This window comes from Megalops cyprinoides, chromosome 3 (genome assembly GCF_013368585.1).
Source record: "Megalops cyprinoides isolate fMegCyp1 chromosome 3, fMegCyp1.pri, whole genome shotgun sequence".
Taxonomy (NCBI): domain Eukaryota; kingdom Metazoa; phylum Chordata; class Actinopteri; order Elopiformes; family Megalopidae; genus Megalops; species Megalops cyprinoides.
Window position 1 is genome coordinate 34,748,435 of NC_050585.1, and position 21,783 is coordinate 34,770,217.

A 21,783-nucleotide genomic window follows, 5' to 3' on the forward strand; every position below is an offset into this window, starting at 1 on the left:
ACAGTGATACAAGATGACATCCAATAAAATGTAACGTGTGCATCAATGGAAACCATTTTACAGTACATTGCTGGCAGCCAGACAATGGAGTATAAACACGCTATACAATCCTGAAACGATTATTTTTCGACATGATATATCTGTCATGTCTTTGTTCTCTTCTCTTCATCTCTTCATGAATGCCACAGTTGAAATATCACTTTTCCATTAATATCTGTTCATTAAGTCATGTATATACGCGTGACTTGTTGTATACACTCATTGCTCACCATTTTGGTCTCTCACAAAGCACCACAAGGGAGCCTCAGTAAACACAATATGTGAAAATAACTTCTAGACAGAGAGAGAATACAAAACTGTGGCTGAGCAATGAGCATAATGACTTCTTTCTCCAGTGTTTGCCATTAATTACTTAAATATCTACATTAATTACTTTGTTTCCTTTTTACATGTCTGCACATGATCACACTACACATTTATACATGTGCTGTGTACTCCACAAACCTGTATTTTCATAGTCCTACTCTGGAAAATTTTTGAGTATAAATGAATGAGGCCAATGAAAAGGATGTTGTGGATTTGGCTGGAACACTGAGAGGTTAAACCATGGGTACTTTCTCCCCTAAATTTGTTACAGGGACAAAACCTGTACCCTCTACCTCACATATCAATTCACCCCACATCCCAAGCACTCTTTCTCCCCTGTCTCCCCACTCTATGAGAATAACAAAGTCCAGCCTTGTGCAGCATGACGCAATTATAGAATGGAACCTGTAGACAGCTATGTCCACCTTGAGTAGAGGCCTCCCCCCAGTTTTCACCATCAGTGTCCCTACATGACCTCATCACGGTAATGAGACACATTCTCCAGGTCGGCCTGTACTATAGCTTCATTTGCTGTGGTGATCACAGTGTATGCATGCCACCCCTGTTCTGTAGACACCCTTTGTCATCATTGCAGTGGTATAATGGTTAATGAGCACCTGAAGGGTGCTGGTGGCTAGCAGGCTAGCACTCCCCATGTACCTGATTAAAATTCCACACTGCCCTGTGCTAAGGAAGTTATGGATGGCATACTCTTTTTTGCCAATAACAAGCACTATTAGTAGAGCTGCCATTGAAGAAGGCTTTTGATTCTTTTTCAGTTGTTGCTGCTTTGGCTGTTGAAGTGGATTGAGTTCAGTTTGGATGTAAACAGACCCCTGTCCTCCCGCAGCTTTCAGTGAATTAGGTGTGAGAACGACAGCTTTGGGGGTGGGGGGTTGGGAGGGAGGCGGAGAATTACTCCGTCTGTGTCACACACCTCAATGTGATCTTGGCCCTTCCTTGTTTAACCCATACACTTAGGTGGAGCCTTCAATCAATCTGCCTTCCAGTTACCTTGTAGAGCCGGGAGAGAGGGAGTGCAAGAGGACTGATTCCCTGCAGTCAGCACACTCACGTTGGGCCTTTGCTCTATCACTGCCTGCTGAATTGCTCAGTGTGGAGGCATTGACCTCTAACGCTGGCTGCTCTTCCAGTGTTATTGTTTCCTTAATTGCTTTCCTTCACTATTTAATGCCTTTAGATGGGTTGTGCAGAGCATACAGAGGGCCCTGTTGGCTCATGTGTAAAGTCCCCCGAGTTGCAGGTCATAGTTATCGGTGTCCAGTGATACGGGAGCTCTCACATTAAAAGGAAGTGCCTGGCGGAGCTCACACCGGTGCTGATGCAGAAGAAGAGTGCAGCGTGGAAGAATGAGCTTTTAATCTGCTGCAAAATGATCAGCCGCTTTCATTAGTTCAGAGGGAGCTGGCGATATCTGGTTCCATTCACCCCTGCTGTTCTCGATAGAGAAGCTAAGCTATAATGATTAGGGGCTGTGCAATATTGTGTGTGTTTTTTCTTTCTCCACTGAAGTGTGGTGATGACACACAAGGTCCTGCTAATGACTGAATCAAAATGATGGCACCTAGGAATGCACTCCTGACTTTAATGACAGGGGAACATATTAGAATAAGAACCATCTAGATCTTCAAAGGCAGGTTTTCCATGCAGCTAATTTACGGGTTGGCATACCCCTTACCTTCGAAGCACAGAGAGTTAGGTCCTTTTCAGGGTTTTCTACAGAAAAAACCTAAATGACCCAGAGAACTCACTCATTTATATGGCCACACAGCTCATAAGGCTGCATAATTAATGGGCAAACTTTGACCATTTTGCATTCCCATTTTGTTTTTTCCTTCCTTTTTCATAATCTTCTTTTTCCTGTATATCCATAGTTTTATTAATAGGACTATTTTGAATACATTATGGTAGTGTCATATCTACTGTTATTGTTAGTTCTAGGCATATTATATGCAGCCCCAGCACTGATACACTATAAATGCAAATTGTATTGCTCCTTGTGTCACAAAGACGTGTTACAAAAGCAGAGTAGTATGCATTGTTCGTGCATAACCTCAAATGGTCTCAAAAAATGTAGCTGAGCTGAATCATAGGTACTGTACCTTCCACCTACACTTTCCTTCATTCAGCTGGGTGATCTTACGTTTGAAAAACCACACCCTCTTAAGATGAAAAAAACACACAACGTCAAGTTACACAAAAGAATTTAGGAAGAGGACAGTAATATCAATTTTGAGTAATGATTGTTCAGTTTATGTGATGTAATGTTACCCATTTTTAGAGTAACATCAATTTGATACCAATGACTAATGAGTTTAATGCTTTTTTTTTACTGATGTAGACAATTGCATTAGGTTCCATTGCATTCATTTAGCAGATGGTCTTATCCAGAGCAACTTCTAACACAAAAGAACAGAAGTGTATCCATTCAAGTTGAATGAGCGACAGTGTCAGACCACACTAACAACACTCCCAGATCAGTGAGTGTGAGCATAACACTATTCAAGCCCTACCACAAGTTAACTTGTGCAACCTGACTAGGAAATGGGAGCTAAGTATACTACCATACATCAGTCACTAGATCACAGAATCAAATACACATTGCAACCCTACACGTAAATTCAACAGCAAGTAATACAAGTAGCAGCTGTTAGGGGGTGGGAACTGAGGTGTAGCCGAGATGCAGTCTGAAGAGGTGGATCTTCAGTCTGCGTCGAAAGACTTGAGTGAGCCAGTGATTTTGCTGTCGTGACCTGCGTGGGGAATTCACTCCACCACTGAGGGACCAGTACAGACGGGGATTGTGTCTGAGAGGAGCGACCCTGACAGGATGGGATAATCAGTTTCCCCATGGTTACAGAGGATACTGATCTTGGTGGAAGCAATATCTGCTTTGTAGATGGCTTTTTGTAGGCTCACAGCATCTTTCGTGCCCTGTTGTCCTCTCTCCCTTTTGTCACGGAGCAATGTGACATTGGTTTTACTGTGACAGCAGCAGGATGGTGCAGTGACGTGTTGGTGAGGAGGGGAGAGAGGCTCAGTCTCAGTCACTGGCTCCTGTCTGTCACAGTGTCTCAGAGATGCTGATCAGGCTGGGTAATGTGGCCATAGGACTGGTACACCTGTCACAAGCTGCAGGGGAAAGAGATGGACTAGACAAGCACACCTCGAGTCTTAGAAGAGAATGTCTCCTCCATACACATTCTGACTCACACAGGTACGCACAGATATCCACGCATATACATTATGTGTCGCAGACAAGCACACAAGGAATAATTTGATCGACTGTTCGAGCAGTGCACGTCTCAGGTTTTCCGTCTCTGTGGATTTGTGGGCGGCTGGTATTGAACCTGGGTGTGTTCTCGAATACATCAATATGCAAAGCCAGTGTAGGTCAGGTCATTTCTCTTTCTTCCAGTCACACATCCTTCTTAGAAACTGCTGACACCCACCCACACACATACGTGTGCACAGACACAGAGACACACTCAGTTCCTAGCACATTAACTTAAAGATTGATTGTAGAGGTGGGGAGGTGGGGGGTTGGGGGTGTGGGGACTAAGCAGGTGGAGGATGTCACAGTAACTGTGCAGCCGTTAGAGTCAGTGATGCATCAGTTCACTTTTTTCCCCTGTTATCTTCCTGGATTTGTGGCTGGCTAGCATAGGACCAGTGTCGGTTATCAAAGGCATCGATATGCCAAGCCACTGTATGTCAGGTCATTTCTCACTGTCAGTGACACAATGTTCTTGGAAATTACTAATGCATACAATCACAGACACACACACACACACACACACACACACACACACACACACAAATACACATGCACCAAAGAACCCTGAATGCTGTTCTATCAGGATCACAGTCCACAGTTAGATCACTTCACCAAGCTGTCTGGATGATACTCTCTGGGTGCAGACAGGATGTGACCACTGGGGAGCACTAGCTCAGACAAATCACCACTGAGAAGGAGATAAGAGGCCTATTACCTGCTGCTCTCCCTGTGTTACTATCAGTAGCTTTACAGTGCTGAGGTGGTGTGTTAACATACACCTGTATATTCTGTTTATTAGAAAATTTTCCAATACACCTTTTCTGTCTGTGTTCAATCTATTGAATAACTCTGGCTTTTTACACAGCTGAGAATTTATTCTGGGGCTTGATTTATCTTGGAGTTCTGCACTGCAGTGCATTTCTCAAGCATACAGATGCAGGAGGCAATCACAGACACAGGCCCTGACCCGCTTCTCTACACTGCTGCTCTTTCACCATCACGTTAAGTGTTAAAAAACAGTGTTGCTGCTAATATGTTTACATCACCACTATTATCATATTCTCACTCTCTTGCATGTAAGCAATCGGCGTGCACAGTCACTTCCCGTTGATATATCCCTAACACTGAGATCCACCTGTTGGATATGCCTGGGCCCTACTGTATTTGCTGTATTGCTTGATGTTCCTTGACCCAGTCAATGGGAGAACCATTGGAGAGGAGTTACAGGAGAGTCTCTGAGAGGGCACTCAGATATATGGCATACGCGGGCCATGGCATTTTGTTTAGAGCAGGGTTGGTGGCAGGGGTGGAACGGTGTGTGAGTGACCCCAGACGCACATGTAACGTCACTGCTTCCAGTGGGTGGGTGACACCTGAGGGCAGGGAGCCAGGGTGGTAAGAGACCCATTTGCAGTCAAAGTCACCCTGCCGCTTGTGGTGAAGTGGCAATGGAATGCAGAGACGCATCTTTGGAGCCTTTAAAAGGAAGCCCTGGCGGACGAGACACTGTCACTGACACCGAGATTGGTTGGTGATGGGAGTCAAGTGTATCTTCTTGGATGTTAAAAGCATTACACTGCCACACAGAATTTCCACTGAAATCCATCTGTCCGGGTAGGGGCTGAGTAGGTCTTTATACGTCAACTGCATGGCTGCTGTTGCTGCTTTTGTTGTATGCGTGTGTCCTTATGAGGCCTGTCATTCTTCTCAGTTCATACCTGATAACTCCCTTTGGTCACTGTCTGAATGCATTTGCATGTTGGCTCCTTTTATAATGATACAGTGCAAATTGTGAATGAATTTATTTTTGTGTACACTGTATACGTACAGTGTGTGTGTGTTTGTGTATTTCAGTATGAACTATATTACTGTCAATCAGCATCCTCTGCTCTATTCAATTAGTACAAAGTACAGCAGCACAAATCCTGAAAAACACTGCATCATGCAGGAACAAAAACTAAACAGGAGGGGCAGTGTTGTCGTACCCTCGAAAAAGGTGCTTAACCTGAATGGCTTCAGTATGCATCCAGCTGAGCAAAGGGATAACAGGTAGAAAATGTAATCTATGCAGACCATTCTGGATAAGAACAGTGGCCAAGAAAATAAGTAATGTAATCGAGAGAGGAGGAGGGAAACTGAAGGTCAAATTACCATCTGATGTGATCTAAAATGCAGAACACAAGTTTTAATATCATACTGTGCTTACTCACTATGAAATCACAGCATCTCCAAGATTCTTAGAGGCACTTTCAGACCCCCCTCCATTTTAATCAACCGCCCCCGCTCCACTACCGTCATATCTGCTCACAGTAGCACACAGTGGTGGAGAAAGCAGGTGATAGCCAAGGTTATTGACCGGCCGCCTCAGACTGAATAAATGAGATTCTTATCATGGACATATTTTTGTTTTTGTTGATTATGTGCAGCCTTAAGACAATAAGAAACCACTGTGGCTGGGGAACAGACTGGTTGCAGGAGAGGGCCAGGGTAATGATATGTATGAGCATTTATCACTGCACTGCTGTCTGTGTGAAATGAAAGAAGCCACTAAAGTTGGGCACGCATGAAAGAAAAAAATATCTCCAAGATCTCCTTTTTCAAAGACAAATCATTGAATATATTTGATTCTTGGAGAGACAGACAGAAAGAAAGAGAGAGAATGACAGAAAAAAGAAGACGAATGCATAAAGGCTAAAGGTAAATATTCACTTTAAACGGCAGAACTCTGAAGCTTTGTTGGTCATTAGTTTGTGTGCATGCACGCACATGCACATGCACATGCACATGCACATGCACATGCACACGTGTGTGTGTGTAAGTCCAACACAGCACAGCCTCCCTCGAATGCCTGCCAAGCTGAATACAGATGGAGAAGGGAGAAGAGGTGGATTGGGGGGCAGAGAGGTGACTGCTGGGGAAGAGTCTGAATAAAGATGGAGGAGTGAAGACTGAAGATTGTGTGTGTGTGTGTGTGTGTGTGTGTGTGAGAGAGAGAGAGAGAGAGAGAGAGAGAGAGAGAGGGAGGGAGAGAGAGAGAGAGAGAGAGAGGTGGAAGTGGCGAAGAGGATTTGAGGAAAGCAAGACCTGAGACTGCACTTGTGACATTACATACATAAAACCTTCAGGAAAAGAAAAACTCACTGAACTCTCTCCCTCTGTTTCATGCTATTCCAGGAACCACCAAATTGTATTTATTTACAAAACCACAATTTAGGTTCAGATGAATCCATGCCTTCAATGCTGTCATGCTTTTTATCTTACAACAGTTAACCTGCGTATCTAATTAGAGCTTTAAATTGATTGTTGGTTCTCTCAGACAAAAATCAATATGTTTGAAAATTAAACCTTGTGGAAGTGTTTAAAATGATCCAAACACTGCCTTACAAGGCTGATAAAAATGCATATGGGACAGATCCAAGCAAACACTTCCCCTGGGTCTAATATCTCAAATCAAGGTAATGAAGCGAGAGGCAAAGAGACATGAACCGTGACAAAGGTAGTTCGATGACACAGACATTCTTTCAAAGCAAGCACTTTTCAGCATGCTGCTTTCCCATTTGAAATATCCTCAAATCACTTGTGGTTTTAATGGCAGCCTTGTTGCACTACAGTTGCAGAGCTGTATTTGGAATGTGATTTATTTTGAACATGTTTTGTGCTTATAACCACATTTCTGGTAATTGGGCAAGTCATCTCTTTGGATTTATGAAGGAGGATCACCCTTCCCATTTATTAGCAGATACCACTATTCAGGGGAACTTACACATCTTGCATTTTGCACAGCTGGATATTTATTGGAGCCATTCAGATTACAGTGAACGCCATGCTCAAGCGTACAACAGCAGTGCTCCGTTTGAGAATGGACTCTCCTACTTTTGGTTACAAAGCAGGTTCTCTAATGTCATCTCTTGTCTCATCCAGCTACCCGCACATGAGCAGCGGCCAGTGCCATTGTTCTAACCTCTACAGTCCGTATGCTGTATTCATGGCATAAATATATTAAAGTTAAAAAAACTATGTATGCTTGGTAAATGAGGCCCCATAGAGAGGTTTTGAGAGGGCAGACTGGGAGAGGTGCTCTGCTTGTGGTTCTGTACATTATAACCATGTTTGCGTGGAAATTAGAAACTCAGACAATTACCCAGAACGTGCAGACAGGGCCACTAACAAGCTTAACAAATGAACAAATACAGCACTGCCGTACCCCAGCCTAAGTGTTCACCTGAAACTGGCCAATTAGACAAGGCTGTGCTTCCCTGCGCGGATTCAGCGGGGACATGAATAATTTTGTTTCGCTGTATGATGCTGCTTAGCATTAGTCATTTTGATTTACAGACCTACCCTCTCAGCTTGACGCTATTCTCTGCTGGAATAATTAGTTAGTGCAAGACTTTAAACTAGGAAAAATATGGGGAAAAAAGCTTAACAGAAAAGGGGGAGTTGATGTACTCGTCCTAAACAGCACACTCTTTTTAACGTGAATCCTGAGGCCTTTGAAGCTCTGGCACTTTTTTGTGTTGCTGTAAGATGTTCGAAGCCCCGCTGGGGGCGTTGTCGGTGTATTAGCACAGGGAGGGACAGCGGTGGCACAATGACAAGAACGCCTGCAGGCGGTCGCCTTCAAATTCAGCCGTGATAGATGGTTCAGCCAGCCCCCGGCGTTTTGTAAACTGTTATCATTGTTAATGTGTGGGGATAGTCTCAAAGAAGGCACACATTTGTTTTTCTTCTCAGGAACTGAGAAACAGAAAGAAAGAGAGGGAGCTGGCAATTTTGAGCTTATTTGCAAATAGTGTCCTTTTGTCTTTGAATACAATTATGGATACGTATTTACTATCTGGGAGGAACACATTTTGAAGGTGCTTTTACACTAGCTTTTTCTGTTGAAATTGATTGATTTTAGAATTCTTCCCCTGTAGGTGTTTGGTCAGAGCATATTATAGTTCTGGCTTGTTTTTGAACAGGGAAAAGTGCTTGAAGGGAGTGAATGGGGTGAGTATAATAGATAAGGCGTCCTGATGAGCTGAGCTGCACGGTCACTTGCTTCCCTGAGTACCAACTCGGTGTTTCGCCTATAGGACCATTATTCAATACACAGTATAAAGGCTCATTAAATGAGTTTGCCAGCTGAATTAGATCCTTGCTTGAGCGACCGTGTGATTTAGAATAAAGATGTTTGCCGTCCAAAAACATGCGGGATTCGCGCAATCGTAGCAGATGGAAATCCATAAATTCAGAATTATGATAAGCCCCTCGCTGGGGAGCGTAATCCAGCTGCCATTGATACAGCACTGGGGAGGATTAGGGCGCAGAGCTCTCCGTGGTGCTGAAATGCCACGAGACCCAGCCTTGTGAGACCGTCTCCATGGATCCTCTGCCTGGTGCACGTGTCAAATTTCAGATTCAATATATGCGTATGGGACTATGTGTGGATGTGTCTGCCTGTGTGCGCGTGTGTGCGTGCATGCTAGTATTTGCCTCAGCAGTGCGAGAGGTTGAGTGATGGAACTAACAATGGTTGTTGTGGCAACTGGAATTGGAACTGGAACTGGACGGAAAACTGGTTGGTAGCACGTGATAAAGGAGAGGTGAAGAGAGATAAAGGAGGGGAGAGACAGCTAAGGGATGGGTGTGAAGCTAAAACTGCACACAAGCATTCACTGTTTGCTTGTTCCTATCAGTACATCAATATTACACACAACCATTGTAGAGCCTATAGGTTCTGGCACTTTAACTGGGTCTCTTTTTCACCGCTGTAGGAAAATGTTGATACCACACCCCTCTCCTGAGGGTTGCCTGGTGCGAAGAAAAGGGGTGGGTGTAATGTGTCATCACATTTTCTGTGTGTGAGATGGATGTGATAATGTCACAAGTAATATAAGTAACAAGACCCTGTGTAATTTTCAAAGTGTTGAATTTCAAAATTCTATTGTGTAGATTATTCTTCATGTATATTTGGCTCAGTTTGACATTAAGTTAAAACTGAACCAATTTTAATGTTTATAAAAATAATCCGTTATCTAAATGCCATAACCAAACATTTATTGACTGTGATATCACTACCATGTATCAAAGTGTAAATTGAGCATGGTGTAGAAGCACCTGGAACATTCAGTATATACAGTCTTGCCAATGCCGACCTTGATGTATGCAGCGGAAGTAGTAATGTGACCAACATCCCTGGAGGCTTTTCAGGGAAACACAATGTCCTAATCTCCAAAATGAGATTTCATTGTGTTGGGCATATAGCAATTAACCGCCAAACAAACAATCAGCACCTGTTCTTCACCCTCCCTGAAGAATCAGCTGGCTCAGGTATCTGACTTGTTACAGTGATCCCATCCAAACTGTACTAGAAACACTTTGAGGCTGGTCATAGTGATTTCTCTGCAAGTGTCCATCAGGCAGAATAATGTCTATTGCTTCACTGGTGTAAAGTAGGACATTTTATAGACATGGAGTGCATTCCACTAGAATTCACCTTTTATGGTCATTCACTAGAGCCATTTGTAACTTAAGTGCAGGCAAAGCAGCAAATAGATGACATTTGTCTGTCACTGTTTTATGTGACAATTATATTACGTCATCATCAGAATTCAGCAATGCAGCAGTACAGTCGAAAAAGGAAAAAAATTCACCCCATCCTTTGGAAGTAGTGTACCACTAAGAGCAAGCCTAAGGTGACAGCAGCAAAGAAAAGCTCCCTAGCTAAAAGGATGAAACCTGTGAGCATAACTTGGCTCAAAAGGGGAGCCCATCCAACAGTCAGTCCAGCTAGGTCCAATTAGAAAATAGCTGTGGGTAATTGCCCAATCTCAGGTGAGTGACTTCCAATAGAAAAATACATTAAAATGCATTACAAACAACAGCTCTCCACATTCATTTACACTCAGTGGTAACCTGAACAATTGATACAGTGATACGACTTAACATCTTGTAATGCATTACAGCCATCTAAATGATTGGAACCCTTAGGCTTTTGTATTTTGTGGGAACTCATCCAATTCAAAGTATTCATTTTCCCTGTATGGAGGGCCTATGGGATAACATAATGATATTTCACACACACATACAAATATACATATCTCTTTTATGTCTTTCCTTCCTTTCTCTCCTCCACATTCCAGCCAAACCCTGATTGGGGCCACAGGTGTAAAGATGGTAGTAATGAAAGACGATTCATGCTTTGAATAATTTGCGTATGGCTTTCCCGCATCGCCACAGTGGTTTGGGCATTTGGGACTCCGCTCCACAGATGTAGAGGAAAGTGAGCTTTCACTCCAGGCGTGTTTCTTTGGCTGATTACTGTTGGTTTGCGTGGTTTTCTCTTCTCTTCTGATGTTTACATGTGTGCACAGGGACCGTCGGGAGCGACCAGCCATCTGCACACTTTCTGTTCCCCGTCATCCTGTCAGCATGGCTATGTGCTCCCTCTCCAGTCAAAATGAAAACCATCACACCAATGTGCAAATACCCCCCCCAACCCCTCCCACACACATTTTCACACACTCTTTTTGTGCCCCCCACCAATCCCCCCCCCCCCCCCCCAATCCTCCTATCCCCTAGATCCTTGCACAAGCACCAAGGTAGTGTGGAGAAATTCAATAAGATGCGTCATTTACATAGGGTTACACCAGCTGGCATTATTCCCCAGTCTCTGATTAAAGGGATTAGGCATTTTTAATTTAACAGTGGATTTACATAAAGCTCTAAAAGGGGGATCGACTGCCTTTCCTTCTACCTGTCCGCACAGCTCCTCTCTCTCCAGCACTGATCCAGGATCAGGGTGGTCGTGATTTTCACTGTGGGAACAGAAGGCACATTTGATTGTACCTGTTAATAATGTGTTAGATGTAATCTGTTCCTCTCAGCCAGTGGTCTTTGCACTCTCCTTGTGCACTTGGTCTTCATTCATGATGTCAGGGCTTCAATGCTATGAGTTGGCATCCTTGTACAGTACCAGCTGCTGCTATTCTCTCATACAGTATGTCTCAGCTGCAAACGAGCAAGTATTATCTTCTGTAGACCTGCACTTTGCTGATATTGCATTCAGGTATTGTCATGTGGCACACCTGTACACCTGCAGTTACAGTTTTAATGGTACCTTACCTGAATATCAGGTCGGAGGAAGGGGAGGTGCCTCTGTATTTTTGCTGTGCCATTTCCTAACCAGGAGGAGGAGGCATGGCAATGACATCTGGGTTTTTTTTAACAGAATCACCCAAATTGTGCTGTGAATAAAACCCTAATGTGGGTTGAGATCATGTTAACATGTTATAGTATCAATGGCATGAGAGATGGTCTTGTTTGTGTTCCATAAGTGGTCACACAGAGGCACGGGTAAGCAGCATGAGACCTTACAGTTCAGCTTGCTATGCCAATCAACTAAAGTCAAACTACTTTTTTACTGTTAAAAACAGAGCTTGTGTCAGGCCACTGCTTCTGAGCCTCAAACATTTCAGTTGCTCGTTGGAAGCACGTAGTATGCATCTGGGGACTGCAGAAGGTGCACAGGCTGCTAGAAGGGTGGGTTAACAGTGTGTCAAACTGCATCAGTCAGGAAAGCTTTATTTTTGGTGAAGGACACAGTAATTAATCCCAGAGAAATGCAGTATCTCCAGAGTACCTACATTTACACTTACACTTGCACCTTTCTGACTGTTCTTGCAAACTCACCGTGTGGCTGCACCACCCTCTTGTGGAGCATCAGGGAACTTCGCCTTTTTTTTTGCCTGGAACAAATGCTCGGAATTAGAAAATATTCAGATATATGTCTGGAAATTTAGAATATTTATTTGCTTCTGTTAATTGTAATTATATTTACATTTCAATTCACTCTTTAATCAATACATTCTGTAGAGAGAAATGAGTACTACAGCACAGTGGTGCAGTGGTGAGTGGCAGGGTTCGTAACTGCGGTTCCAGGATGGGACACTACAAAATTCCATCAGTAAATATCCAGCTGTATAAATGGATGTAAAAAGTAAACTATGTTATTTCTGTTGGATAAGCGCATCTGCTAAGCTAATATAATATAAATACATACTTGTTTGCAAAACCAAGCTAAATGTTTATTTAGCTTATTTTACTCTGTCAATAGTCATAATCATAAGACTTTACACTAAGTAACACATATACAAATGTAGTTACACTGTGCTAATTTGGTAACAAAAGTGTAACTACATGCCATTGCTGTTTATGGGGTTCAATAAATTATTATGTACTGTAAATATTTATTTAACAAGAGTGTAACTACATAACTTTACTTAACCTATTTAGACTAAGCGAGAGGAGGCTTAGGGGTGATTTAATTAAGGTATTTAAATTTATAAAAGGAATCAATAAGGTTAACTATAATAGATTCTTTAGGGTGAGTTCAGTCTGTAAAACAAGAGGACATAAATGGAAACTAGTTAAGAGTAAGTTCCGCACTGATATAAGGAAATATTATTTTACACAAAGAGTTATCAGTACATGGAATAGGTTGCCAGGTCATGTAATTGAGGCAGAGACCCTTGCTGTGTTCAAGTCTAGACTTGATGCAGTTTTGGATACTCTTTAATTAAGAAATGGCGAGCTTAGTTGGGCCGAATGGCCTGTTCTCGTCATCATATGTGCTTATGTTCTTATGTTCTTGCACACTACCATATAATTTTCAGTTACAGCGTAACTGTGCTGGTATAATTCAGTTTAATGTAAAGTGTAACCAACACATTTTATCTAAAAAGGAGTTATTTTGTGATCCCAATGGGCTGCACAGCATAACTACAAAGACAAAAAGAGTAAAAATAAATATCATGACAGCAAGATAATAAAGGCAGGATTTCATTTTTTTTTTTTTTTACAAGCGGTCATTAGAATAAGGTGTGCTTCACAGTGAGAAAGATGGAGGAAACCATTTAAATTTCTGAAATCAAATGTGAATGTGGACATTGGATAAAGCTCTACAGTGGGTAAAGGCTAAACGAGACAAAGCTGTGGTGCCAAACCATAGTCTGGGTGGAGTTCTGGACAGGGTGGAACTCTGGTGCAGTTGAGAGAATCCAGCACTGCGAAGGAGCTGTAGCAGCACAGGCCCACTTCAGTTGCAGCTAACAGTTAGTAATGCTGCCAAAGCATCTGGGCCCTGTGCATTGTATTATGCTGTTCTTTGGGTCTTGTTTCATTTCAGTCAACCCCTCAGTCATCTCAAACAGTTCCTCTGTCTCTCAGTGTAATTCAGTTCAATGCTGTTTCATTAGCAGAACAAACTAAAGCAGTGTTGGGAAAGGATACATGTAATGTACGTAATAAAAGTCCAGCTGTGTAGATTTTAATGAAACATCAATACATACAGGAATTCAAGGATCTCTCTCTCTTTCTTTCTCTCCCCACTGCCCACAACTCATCATCTCTGTTAAGGTGTAAAGCTTTTCTGAAGTAATGTTCAGTTCAAAGTATTTTGTGAATGCCTAATCAGATACTGTCCTCAACACAGCAGCCCTTCTATGCCAGTTCTGTAACAGAAAAGGACACCTTCATATGGCCAGATGGAGATCATTTTGCTTCAGGGTGATAATAAAGACCTACGCAAGGTGAATACTTTCAATGTTTGAGTCCGGTGGGTGGGTTGGTTTGAGGCAGAAAAAACACAGCTTTGATCATGAAATGCACAGAACCCAACCAACCCCCGCATTACAGGACTCTTAAATGTTATCCCTGTGTTAATCCTTCTCAGCCATCCCCTTCAATGTATCGGCCATACAGCCTTCACTGCTGCTGAGAGGCAGAGCTTCATCCTTATGCCTCATCTACCTACCAAAGACCCAGTGTCCTTATCTATATGGAAACAGTCTCCATTAGGTAGTGCAGTGGGAGGGAGAGCCAATGATATGCACAACAATGCCCAGCCAATTGAAGCACTAATCCCATCGGAGCAAGAAGGCCATTATTACCTGAACTTAAATCTTATTTCCAAGCCCATCTCCGCAAGATGAAGTTCCCATCCACTCCGGAAGAACGCAATAGTTATAATGCCCAGTGCACATGCACATGCTTGCACACACATGCAGTCTGGCTCTTCATCTGTATCTCTCTGTGTTGTGTGTGCATCTGTGTGTAGGTGTGTATGCTGAAGTGCCATGGCAGCTTCCACTTGAAATATGCACACTAACCAGCCAGTAAACCCCATGACAGGGGACTGAAATCTCCAGAAATTTGTTGCCGCAGGGGAAGAAGGAGAGAGAAAGCTGCAATTAGGCAGGGGTGTGTGCTCAGCTGGAATCCGAAGCTACGTTTTTTACACAGGTTCAAACCCCAGCTGTCTTTCAGTGAAACCTGAGACGCGTACAAAAATACTGGTTTTAATTTGATCAGTGCTGTCAGTGTTTGATGAGTGCTGGTGCGTGCGCGGATACACACACGCACACACACACATATAGACGTAATTATATATATATGTAATCATGACCAAATTATGTGCATTACTGTCGTTTGCTGTTGTTGAAAGAGACCACAGTCAATAACCCACTGTTTCCACTCTGTGTTGACCAGTTCTTCTCTTTGCGGATCAGCGGGTGGATTCCTAATGTGTGTGGCAGTGGAATTAAACTGAGTTCACTCTTAATGCAGGTGATTTTATTCAAGTCATCTTTCGTGGTGTGTCAGCATGCAAAACTGCTTCTCATAATTATTGGATCTGCTCTAACGGGTTGGGATTTAATGAGGTAGTTGCTGTATGTTTGTCTCCACTGGTTGCCTGCAGGACCTATCTGCAGGATTGCCATCAAATATATGTCAGAACAGAGTGAGGCGGAGAGACAAAGAGTGGGGAGCATGTTTCAGTTCTTCTAATTAAAATCTGCAGACTTTCTCCTCCAGTGATTGGGAGACCTGATTTAGCATTTCACCAGGGTCCAGAGTGTTCTTTTACTGTGTGGGGGACTGTACTTGTGCTGTCACCACTGTGCTTTCTGTGCCGTGTCTTTGTTCTCGTAACCTCGGACGACGTGCTCTCTCTTTGGTCGGACAGCAGGGATCCCTCAGAATGCCGGAGGGGGAGGAGAAGAAGTTAGAGATTGTTAGCATCACAGGGAGCAGTTTAAGCAGACAGCTTGGATTCTTAGTCTTATTGGGTTTATTATTCCTGCTGTAATCCAACTCTGCTTCTGATATAGATTTTTAAGCAGAAAAACCTTCTGAATGAAGAGATCTTTGTTCCATGGCAGTAATTTGTTTTTATTATGACCATTAAACATATCAGTCTGTAATGAGTAATGACACTATCAATCTGCTCTCCAAAAACTACTTATGACTGGCACAATACTTTGCTAAGTGCTTTCAAATGCTTTTTTATGGATTTATGAGTCATAGCTCTGTGAGAACATGGTATAGATCCATCTGACATTAATCATAAGATAAGTGAAATGAGGTAAATTATGCTTAGCAATTTTATGATATGTAATATATTTTTCCAGGATAACATACAATTATCCTGTTCTTACTTGTAAGGCTCATTGACAGAGGAGCAAGTAAATTCAGCATGGAACCTAATGATGCAGCAGCCAGTGAGACAATGCTGCCATCACAATGGTTCATGAAATGGAGCTGGCTAATTGTTACCTCGTTCTTTGCTGTCTTTTTTGTCACAAAGAAAATAACTAAATTTCAGTCTGTTAAAAGCGACCATTGCTAACTCTTTTCAATCCATATCTCTTCCTATTTCTACTTTGTTTTTTTCTGTCTGCTTGTCATTATGTCTGTTGTCTGTCTGTCTGTTTGCTGCTTTGATTTACTTGGCTTGTTTCTTGATCTGGTGTATTTGGTGCAGGCCTAACTGAAAAACATACCAGGCTCTGCATCATATAGGCCAGCAGACGGAGGCATACCTGCATACTGGTGATAAAGTTTGTAAACTAATTTGCTCCCGGATCCAACCCAGGTTGTTTGAGGAGAAATCAGAGGCTCCCTCGGTGGGTTAACTGTACTATCACACCTGACTATGGATGATGGAGAAGGTTAGTCAATGTACACTTTAACCTCTCCAGCAGATGAGCAGATGATCAGACAGCCTTTTGGTGTACTATAGGGGTTAATGCTGGAGACTTTGGACATAATGGGATTTGCAGGTGAGACGTGTCATGACATTGCATGACCTTTTACCTTAGATGGTTATTTTTCATTGCAGTTTCAAAAAATAATGTCCTCAGTTCAGAGGGACCGAGAGGTATAGAGTCAGAGATGAGCTAAGGTAGGTTGATGCAGTAAGCGTGAATCCTGAACCCTGCATAATACTGGCCTTCAGCTCTTCCTGGTTAAATATAATACAGCTACTGAAAAACTCACTTTGTGACAGTCATAAACACTGTCACTCACTGTCTCAGTCAAATTGAAAACGACAGGAGCTCACTCTGTGTAACAACGTTTTCCAAAAAAAAATCTTAAACTGGGAGAGAAAGCCATATGTAGCTGTACTGATGATGTAGGAAAGAGACCCAGTAAAGGACAAAAGCCTTAATTAAGAGAAAGCTATGAGAAGAAACACTACAGTTCCAGGGTGAATCTCTGGCCCTGCTCTTACCATTGAACTAGCTAAAGCTAATGTACTGTTGCTATAGTACAGTACAGTGTGGTACTGCTTCTGCTTATTATGAAAAGGGGCCCCAAATCTCTGCCATCATTAAAATCCCATGACACTTACTGCAAAAAGCTGGGGTGTTCCTTGGCATTCTGGCCCAGTTCCCAATCCAGCCACTTAATCATCCCCAAGTTAAATTGACTGAATAAATCCCTCCCTCCTTACCTCAGCTGATGAGTGGTGAGCACTCCGGCACAAAATGGCTGCTGTGTATCAGCAGTTGGGTGCCACATTGGTTGTGGTTAAGGTGAGTTATCTCCCTCACTGTATAATGCTGCTGCTCCTAATACCATTACTTCTATTAATACTGCTCCCACATTGTTATCACACATTTAGTTTTTGTACATAGTATAAACAAATAGAGGAATAACACAGTTTTTTTGTTTTTTTTTTCAACAAGGACCTCTTAAACTATGACATGCATATAAGTGCAACACTACATGAAAAACTGAGAGCATTTTTATTTTCATTAATGTGTAATTTCAATTTCATTTGGAAAGGGTCTCTTAAGTGACTATCACCAATTTACTAACAGGTTTCATCTGAATAATCACTTCACAAAATAATCACTTCACAAAATGGTACCTATCTTGTGCACCTCTGTTTATTTCATATGGCTCAATGCTTTAGACCATGGCACATATATAGAAAAATAGAAAGGAGAAGATGTCCTCCAGTTGGGACCTTCAGAGAGACTGCTATCTTTCTCTTTATAGTTCCATGACCCTCTATTGCTGATGCCAGGCCATACCAAACTAAACTCAAATGATCTCCTGACCGTAAATGTCATTGTGGCACAGATGCATTTATCCCATCCCAAATAGATTCTTCCCTACAGCTTCTCATCTGTCCTCTCATGGCCCGCTCTTGCCTTCAGCCTGGTCTCCTTGCCCTCCGTCTTCCCCCAGTTGTCTGAATTGGTTCTGATCCTCCGCCCACACCAAGTCAGTCTTGGTGTTTTGGGTCTTTTTTTTCCAGGCAACAGATTGGACAGCCCTATAGGGGTAGTGAACACAGTCGGTACCTCTGGCGCAGCTCATGGGGCTGAGGAGAACCGTAGGTGTGTTAAGCGGTCTCAGTGTCATTTCTGTTTTTTCCGACAGACACAGGAGGGAAGGAGGGAGCCAGTGACGGAGCCACACCCACCCCCACCTCCGAACACGAGGATGACAACTCCCTGGGCTACACAGGTACTGCACGATCTTTATTTCCTTCTGAATATGGGAAAAAAGAAACATTTAAAAATTCATGCCTTTTTTTTCAGCTGGCTGACATAAGCATAACCTATGTATAAAGTACATTAGTCTATGTGAAATAATTTGTGCCTTTGACAGGATCTAAGAGTTATTTTTTTAGTAAAAAAAAAAACACTTTGGTGTTGAACCCATTCTACACAATATTTGTCTAATGTAGAGGAAGATGTGATGTGTTCAGCTGGATGAATATGTTTGCTGGATGCAGGTATTTGATCCTCTTTCCTATGAGTCAATATCTGGCAAAACACATAAATGCTTTTATTGCTTTGTTTTAGACAGGTAGAGGGCACGGTGAATTGTCTCGTCACCCCTTGAATTCTGCTTAGTTCTGTTTGAAGACAGTGGAAATGAGGGAGGTAGATGTTTCCCAGCCTCTGAGTTGGAAATGAAACTAATGTGCTGTAACAGTGCAGGCGGAGTCTGACAAGAGCCGCCAGTGGATGTCAGGAACTCCGTATGTGGAGAGAGACTCTTAGGTTCACAGAGGAGAAACTTCAGGGATTAGCTCAACAGCTGCCAACTTTTCAAGCTGCGGAATTCAAGTTCACCTTCTAAAGCCCATGTCAAATTATCTCCTTTCCCCTCTCTCTCGTTCTACTTCTCTCGTTCGACCCTTTTACCTGGACACTGAGGAAATTACAATGATTACAGTAATGCTTATAGTAAGAAATCATGTTGGTCAAGGATGTCTCTTTCATTTTTAAGTGACCATAAAGATCACAGAGGGGATTATAACAGTTTAGTCCAGCTTAGTCAAAGTTCTTACCTAAATGAGTCCAACTGACCATTGCTTATCACAGGCCATTACTTATCATCCCTGCTATCTGAAAGGCTGTCCTCTACTTTGGCTGCTCATAGGCTATATCTTATACCTTAAAAGGTCCTATACTACTGTTACAGAATCCTTGAGTTGTAGAAATTGAGCGTGTTGAAAGAAGAAATGGGGAACAATACAAACATCTCATGACACAGTGAGTGGGAGGAGAAGGGCCTGCAGGGAAGTCTGCTGTATGGGTCATTCAGTGGGATGGACCGTCAGGTAAAAATGAGAGTCCCTAAAACACACAGCAGATGGATTACAGTAATGTATACCATGCAGTCTTTTAGTGGCTCGGCCTGGAGTTTGGAGTAGAAGAGCGTATGTGAAAATCTGTAAAATTAAATGCATGATTACATGTAACTTTGAAACATATGGCACAATAAACATATAATCTGACATGTAAGAACATGGAATTAAAAGATAGAGCTGTGATATATAACTCCTGTTTTGGCATTTATTAGAAAATACATTCCACATGTTTTTATCACACACTTTGACAGATGTTTTTGCGTCAGGGAAGGCTTACATCCATCCAAGCTGTTTCAGTGTAATACAAAAAACAGTTCAAAAGGACAAGCAGGTTTCTCTTTGAGGAGGCCTTCTGAAATGTAATTTCCACCCCTCTTTAACCCTGAACCCGTTTGCTTTCCCACTGAAGATGTGAGATGAAAAGAGCAGAGAGGAAATGACATTCTGTTTTTTTCCCTCCTTTCAAGTTTCAACAGGAGAAAAAAAGAGAATGAGGCTTATATTCTGTGTACAGAATGTGTTATATATGTGTATTATGAAAGTGGCAATAATTGATACATTTTAAAATATACACAGTGTAATATGCCATACAGTATATTAAAATATATTCTTTAAATTTTGGATTCTATTTTGTACACAGGATTTTCTCCATCATTATAAGAATCTGTAGTTTTTTATACCCAAGTTTCTGTGTGGCAATCTTTGTCAAGAAAGGCGGTTGTAGGTATGTTTCTGTTGGAAGGAGCTGAGAGGTTCACATGTGCAACAGGCAGCTAAAAGAATGACGTCCGTGTTCCGCATTTAAGTGTAACACCTGCACAATCTCACAGTTTTTTGGCACGCACATGGGGTCAGCGTCAAACAGGCCATCGATCATATTTAGCAGATTCACTGCTCTGCATGCTCCATTTTGGCACCTGATCACGGCACTGTCTTCGCTTTATCAAACATTTGGGTCCGCTAACAGAGATCCGTCGCTCTGATGTGGTGTGAGGCCTCTCTGTGCCCTTTCAGCAGTTTCCAAAATGCATTACACCCACTTTCAAGTGGGAGCGGGAGGTAGTTCAACATTATCCTTTTGGCGGAACGTGAAAGAAAAATGTCCACAGCGAGATTTATACGCCTGCCTCAGTTGTGATCTGGGCTGCAAACCTTTGTCGGAAAGGAATAAATGAGTGAAGAAATTCCCTCTCATTCCGCTGAGTTCACGTCATGATTCTGTGGACTGGCTGAAGATCCCTGCTGTGCCAGTAATATAATGCCTTGTGACACTCATGATTTAGCAGTTCTCACAAGTGTCACACTGTGGAGGTGAACCCCATACAGTGGTCACGCAAGGCGCTGTGGTTTCTGCATGTATCAAATCCACAGTCTCTCTGTCTGGCTGGAACCAATTTAGGAACACATGAACTGTGACTGTCTCATGACAATTGATTACCTTCTGTGAAGCTAACAAATAATGGTCTGAGAAATTGCTCAGCATTGGTTCATTGGTTTGAAGGGAATCAGTTTGTTCCTATATATCTCTTAGTTTTTATTCTAAAGGATAAAGGAGTAGATGCAATATTATTGGCAAGGACGAGGATGCTTTAGATGGGACATAGAGGGATGGAGACAGAGAGAGTGAGAGAGGGAGGCTTGGGGGCTATTTATTGGACAGCTGTCAAAAAGACATCAATAAACAGGACAACAAAAAATTTTAAGATAAAGCATGAAAATAATTTTTAAAAATAATACAAAAACAAATTAAACTGAAAAAGCTGTGGATGGGTACACTGGCCTCATTTTCATTTTATCAACTGCAACCTACTGGTCACCCACCAGTGCAAATAATTCTTCAAAATTCCATCGGCTACAAATATTAAAACATGTTAAATGTGTGGCATGTGGAAGGATGTCTTGTGTTTTAAAGGACAAAGAAATCACATGAAAACACCCTCTTTAAACTGGAACAATTTCCTTGTTTGGGAATCTTTCCAAATATGACAGCACTCTCTGGCCCCAGCTGTTGTCTTGAAGTGAGAGAGAGGAAAAGTAGGAGAAAGGAGAAATATGATGATGATCATGATGGTGGCATATCTGTGTTTTCCTGCCCATGTACACTGCCATGCAGACCAGGACCCATTCAGCAAGGCTGCCAGGGGCAGATTCAAAGCAATTAAAGGATTTGCGGCAGGAA

At 42.3% G+C, this 21,783-nt stretch overlaps 1 long non-coding RNA gene across 1 annotated transcript in view; it reads left to right on the forward strand.

The window, feature by feature from the left end:
• LOC118774222 overlaps positions 1-18,416 on the forward strand; it is a 40,730-nt gene extending 22,314 nt beyond the window's left edge. Inside the window, exon 3 of the long non-coding RNA XR_005004810.1 lies at positions 18,383-18,416. This is a non-coding gene — a long non-coding RNA (uncharacterized LOC118774222). The remainder of the gene's footprint in view (positions 1-18,382) is intronic.
• Positions 18,417-21,783: the final 3,367 nt, after the last annotated feature.